The sequence below is a fragment of the Neolamprologus brichardi genome, chromosome 22 (genome assembly GCF_056152115.1).
Source record: "Neolamprologus brichardi isolate AB-2024 chromosome 22, ASM5615211v1, whole genome shotgun sequence".
Lineage (NCBI taxonomy): Eukaryota > Metazoa > Chordata > Actinopteri > Cichliformes > Cichlidae > Neolamprologus > Neolamprologus brichardi.
The window spans coordinates 27,447,131-27,453,845 of record NC_142124.1 but is presented as its reverse complement, the minus strand read 5'-3'; positions in this window follow the sequence as shown (position 1 = coordinate 27,453,845).

The window sequence follows — 6,715 nt, the reverse complement described above, 5'->3', positions numbered from 1 at the left end:
TCTTATTTTCTTCAATCAGTGATGAGTAGTAAGCTGTTCTGGCTTTGCGGAGGGCTTTCTTATAAAGCAACAAACTATTTCTCCAGGCTAAATGATGATCCTCTAAATTTGTGACACGCCATTTCCTCTCCAGATTACGAGTCATCTGCTTTAGGGTACGTGTTTGAGAATTATACCACGGGGTCAGGTACTTCTGATTAGAGACCTTAGTTTTCACCGGAGCTACAGTATCCAGAGTCGTACGTAGTGAGGAGGTGAAATTATTAACAAGATAATCGACCTCTGTTGGGGTAGCGTTCAGATAGCTGCTCTGCTCTGTGTTGGTACAGGGCATTGACGATGATGATAACAGTGGCTGGATTATATTCTTAAACTTAGTTACAGCGCTTTCAGAGAGACGTCTACTCTCCACTGCTGTGTAATCAATTATTGTAAATGTAAATGTTATCAGGAAATGATCAGACAGGAGAGGGTTTTCAGGAAACACTGTTAAATGTTCAGTTTCTATGCCATATGTTAAAACAAGATCAGATTAAATGCCATGTTGAGGCTGTCATTTTTAGCATCTACATGGATGTTAAAATCCCCCACAATAATTATTTTATCTGAGCTCAGAACTAAATCAGATAAAAAGTCTGAGAAATCAGACAGAAACTCTGTGTAAGGCCCAGGTGGACGATAGATGATAACAAGTAAGACTGGTTTCTGAGTTTTACAGCTGGGGTGGACAATGTTAAGCATCAGGCTTTCAAATGAATTAAAAGTCTGTCTTGGTCTTTCGTTAATTAATAGGCTAAGATCAGGAAACATTGAACAAAATACGCAAAACAAAACCAGAAAACGTTGTATTCACCACAAATAAACCCATCTAAAAAGGAAATTGAACAGTTCTTGGACAACATTACTCTTCCAAAATTATTAGACACTCAAGCAATGGCACTGGATTCACCACTAACACCAGGTGAACTCCAGGAAGCCCTGATAAGACTGCCCGATAATAAGGCTCCAGGTCCAGACGGCTTTCCTGCAGAACTCTACAAAGAATTCTGGACGATTCCAGCACCAGTTTTCTACAGAACGTTGTTGGAAATCAAAGAAAAGGTCAGACTTCCATCAAATATGAATTCTGCAAACATTAATCTCCTGCTAAAACCAGGCAAAGACCCTGTATATCCCTCAAGCTATCGTCCAATATCCCTTATAAATGTAGACCTTAAAATAATCTGCAAAGCTCTCTCAAAGAGACTAGAGAAAATAACCCCCCTCTTAATTCATCCTGACCAAACTGGTTTCATAAAAGGTAGGCAGTCATCAACAAATACACGTAGATTACTTAATTTGATAGACTACTCATACAGTAAAAACCTTGAAACTACAATATTTTCTTTAGATGCAGAAAAAGCATTTGACAGAGTTAACTGGAAATTTCTGTTTGCAACTTTACACAAATTTGGTTTTGGATCCTCTTTCTTAAACTGGTTAAAAATATTATATAATTCCCCAACAGCTTGTGTCAGAACAAATGACCAAACATCCTCCAGCTTCTGTCCCCTGGGGGGCACCAGGTAGGGATGCCCACTTTCCCCTTCACTGTTTGCAATTTTTATTGAACCACTAGCAGCAGCAATTAGACAGAATTCAGTAGTTAAGGGCATAAAATGCAAGAACGTGGAACATAAAATCAGCCTTTATGCGGATGATGTGTTACTCACAAACCAATATCTCTGGGGTGATTGAATTGATAAACTCTTTTGCAAGAATATCAATTTACTCAATTAACTGGTTAAAATCTACAGTCCGTCCGATTAATTGCTCCTTCCATAATTCTTCTTCTACACCACTGCAATCGGGAAATATAAAATAATTAGGTATTAATGTTTCTCCCAAGCTTGCAGCTCTAACTAAATTAAACCATATCCCAATTTTAAAGAAAGTAGAAGGCGATCGGGCTAGATGGAAATGTTTACCCATATGACTCATGGGAAGGGTTGCCGCTATAAAAATGATGGTTTATGTATTTTTTGTCTGCTTATTTTGTTGGTTTATGGTTTTTGCCCTTTATCCCCGTCCCTCTTCCCCGCTGTTTTACTTTCCCTCTTTCTTTCTCTCCTTTCTTTTCCCCAGTCAAGTCTGTCCCGTATTTAGCAAGTGAAAATAAAATAAAATAAACAATAAAAGGTGAATCAAATAGACCATTACGGCAAGGCTGGGATGGTCCATTTGGTAAAGTAAATCTGTTGGGCATCTTTCTTTTCCTTTAGACAATAATTCTGATGGCAAAAGAGCCAAACGGGACAGGCAAAAAACAAACAAACAAACAAAAACAGTCCCTTAGGGCCTCTTCAGTCTCTGTCGACCATTTCCTAACTGTGCATTTCACAACTGGTTCTCCGTGTCCTAGAGGTTTATACACAGGCTGGAGATGAACAAGGTTGTGATCTAAGGCCCCCAGGGGAGGGAGAGGTGATGAGCTGTATGCCTCCTTGGTGTTGGCATACAATAAGTCCAATGTTTTAATGTCTCTGGTGTGGCAGGTGACGTGCTGGGTGAAGGTGTGGAGAGTGGAGGACAGGGAGATGTGATTAAAGTTGCCAGAGATCAGGAAAAGGGCCTGAGGGTGCTGTGTTTGGAGTCTGCTGGTTACAGTGTACAGGACTTCAAAGGCTGCTGCAGCGTTAGCAGAGGGCGGGACATACACAGCTATCACAGTGACGTGTGTAAACTCTTGCGGTAGATAGTACAGCCTCATGCTAACCGCTAGCAGCTCAATGTCCTTACAGCATAGCATCTCTTTGATAGATAAATGCCCCGAGTTACACCATCTATTGTTCACAAACTCAGCCAAACCCCCTCCTCTCTTCTTACCACTCTCCATTGTTCTGTCTGCCCGGATCAGATGGAAACTGTCTATGTTTATATGTGAGTCCGGAGTGTGGATGAAACCACAAATTACAATAGAGCCACCAGCGTATCAGCACCTTGGCCCAACAGCAAGAAATCCACCGTGGCAAAGCAGCAGCTTGGCAATCTGTAAAATAAAACAGGACATCACTGAACACTTTACCTCAGAAGGAATATCCCTCCCACTTTGCGTCATATCTGTTTTTCAGTTACCTGTCTCCAGGTTAGGGTTGCACCCTAATAAGTATCAGCCAGGGGTGGCGGAGTCCACTACAAGTTTCTCCAGAAGCGTTAAATTATGTTTTTTCCTACAGGGGTACAAATAACTTCAAAACTCTACCAAAACTCAAGCAGAACATTTTCTGTGACCTACCACTCCAATAGAAGACTAATCAACTGTTGCGAAATCAGTTTCACCCCGGTTCTTTTTATTCCTCGGGCATCCAGAGATGGCACCAGAACTCAGTAGTCATTTTCACAAAAACCTTTATTCATCTTTATTCATCTTCATTTAAGCATGCACCTTCTAGAAGGGGAGATGTGCAAGGCCGGTGTCCCTCTGCAAATCTTCCACTCCTTTGTCTGTGAAACACAGTTTTGTAGAAGCGACCCCATCATAAAACCCCCATGGTGTGCTGCAAACTCTGTGTCTGTGTGTGTATGCACGAGCACGTGAGTGCCTATGTGTGCGCGAACCATATGTCTATGTAAGTGCGCGTACCTGTGTGTATGTGTGAGTGCACGTGAGTGAGTGTGCATGTAGGTGTGGGTGTGTCTCTGTGTACGTGACTTCCTGCCGGTCATAAAAGTAATCTCCTCACCCAAGCTACACCAAATTCCTCTACACAACAGAGTTAACATATTACAAACACTGAGACCCCCACTGAGGCATCCACTGGGCCAGTGGCCTCTTGTTGTCTTACATTTACATTTAAGGTGGAGAGTCTCCTGCAAACCTACTTCTAAGTTATAACAATTATGAGTTTTTATTAAAGGTACAAGCATCAGCAATCCCCAACTGTAGCTTCCTGTCTCCTTTTATGGCAGCAGACCCCCAGTGTCCATAAATTCCTTTCCCTCTAAACAATTACACACACTCGCAAGCCTACAGCTAAGCCAAACTGAAACACACAGACAAGTCCTTCCTTATTCCTCTGATCTAAACAAATTTAACACATCATATTCTAATAATTGTTTTCTTGTACTCACACAACCCACATCAAGCTGCCATAGAAAAGTTAAAAAGGCCAAAAAGCACAGCGTAGACCAGGCAGTCACACAGCTCCAGGTTCACTCAAGAGCTCGATTAATCAGTGTTGCCAACTCCTCAGTAAGGAAAATCGCTATTGGCCATCCTAAAAGTCACTAGAAGTCGCTAAATGATGTCATCACTTAATTTGCATAATTGGTCATGGCTATGTAATTGGAATGGCTGCTGTAGGAGAGAAAAATAACATTGTGGAAGAGGCATAATGTGAGTAAGAAACACCCTAAAAGCATTTAGAATATATTTAGAACTACAAATTAAATTTCTTTTAGGAATTATTGTTTTTTTTTTTAATGTCACAATTCAAATCCTCCTCCTTTATCCAGACTTGGGACCAGCAAAAGTGTGTTTGTGTGTTTAAGTACTTTTAAACCTTGTGATCCACAAAAAGTAATAGCAAAAGAAGAACATTTTAGCCATAACGTTGTTAACAAACTACATTAACAATCAAAATGGACATAACTTCAGTCGAAATCAGATGTACAAGATGGAGTTAAGGCCGCCGCCTGTGAGCGCCTTGGCACAGGCGAGGTGCACACAGGAGCACGCCCGCTTGTTGAGTGTAAGAGCGACACATATGCGATACATTTCAAGTCAAAAATATATTACACGTCTCCAAAAACACCAGAAAAAGTCGCCAGATTTGTCGCTAGTTACTTTTTAGAAAAAAAGTTGATAAGGGGGTCTGAAAACTTGTTAAATATAGTAACAAAGTTGCTAAGTTGGCAATTACCTGCCCCTGTCCTTATTAAAGGGAAAAAACAGCCTTGCCTAGGGTCGCACCTGTCTCATTCATACTATATACTTATTTATGACAGCTTAGGTGATATCTGGTTATATCTCATTTGATTCAGTTGTCTAAATTCACAAAGAGCAGTGAACCTCAGAGCAGCAGTACACACTAGCTAATCAAAGCCTACACACAAAGTAAAACTCACAGTGCAAATTATTGAGATTTATTTGTAAACAAATATTTTTCCCAAGCTGTACTGCTACACCTAATCTCTCACATGCCAAATCCCACTCAAACATAATAGTATATTTTCCTAATCAAGCTCATGTGAGGCTAAAGTTGCCCACTTTATAAACTGAAAACATGATTATCAAGTTGCTCTTCCACTCTACTGTTCGCTTTTCATTCCACTGAGGTAGGCCCAACTGTAAAGCAACAGCACTGTAGCAGAGCCCGGAGATTAAAGCAATTGTTTATGCTTTGAATACAGGCAGGCGGGCTGCGAGACAATACAAACAGACAGTTGTGAAATTAGAAATTGTGTTATCATACTGCAGTCACAATATGAATGGACTCACCATTGTGAGGAAAAGTTAAAAGCCCACCATCTAAATAGTTTACCTTAACACAGATTTCCACTTATGAAACACTGACCTTCTGAATGACATTTGCCTCCTGTTAAGCTGAGCGTGCTTGGCATTTAAAAATGCCCCGATTCAGACACTTCACCTTACCTCTGCCAAGAAACATGGTAAATAAAGGAAGGAAACAATCAATGTGCTGCCCTCTGATTTTCAAGGAAAAGCCTTGTGGTGCTTTCCGACGCTCTAATTGTAAACATTTAGCTTGTGTGGTATTTTAGCCTCTGTAATCACGAAATTACAGTCCACATATGCCTCATATCCACAGGGGCGCAACAACATAAGTGTAAATGGAATGTGCCCAGGGGCTGCTTTTTTTTAGAGCAAAACTTAACTGTGGATATACAGACCAGCGACAACATTACTACGTAAACACACCTCAAATAAAAACAAGCACACACAAAAAACTCAAACAACTATTTTTCTCAAAACCTGGTGTCCTCAAAAGCACACAATGCTTTCGTATAATGGAAACCACACACTACAAAAAACAAAAGAAGAAAAAGTCTTCAGGGAATGTGACGCACAACACAAATTCCTCCATTAAAATGAGTTTGTTCACACAAAGAACCTGTAGGCTCATCTCCTTGAACAGGAACAGTGGCATAGCATCGTCAATGTCCTCTATCCTCAGTATGTGGAAAGTTTTAGGATGTCTTCAGTGGAAGCCTGGGAAACATGATTCTCAGAGGGGATTGTTAGATTGTTGGGGGTTTCTTTTATATTGCAGGGTTTTTACCATGCAATATAAAGTTCCTTGAGGCCACTGGCTATGAATTGGCCTAACTTAGCCAGTGGTCACATTGCATACATAGCTATTTATCAACCATCATTTGCATTCTAGATTCCAAAAGGTGGAATCTGTTGATCTGGACGTAGCGTTTTCAGTGGGAGAAATGTTTCCACACTCATCCAAGTGACTGAAGGAGAACGTTTCTCCCACTGAAAACGCTACGTCCAGATGAACAGATTCAACCATTTGGGATTTACTTACCTGGATGCCTGAGCATGCATCAGTGCATTCTCTATTGTTTTTCCATCTTCTTTGTATGGTTGATTATAAGATTAATGGAGGTTTTCTCCATTTTCTTGAGCTGGGTTGGAAACTTTTCTTAGCATGACCTTTAACATAATTTCATCATAAAATAAAAAGAAATTGTGAAACAGTTTAAA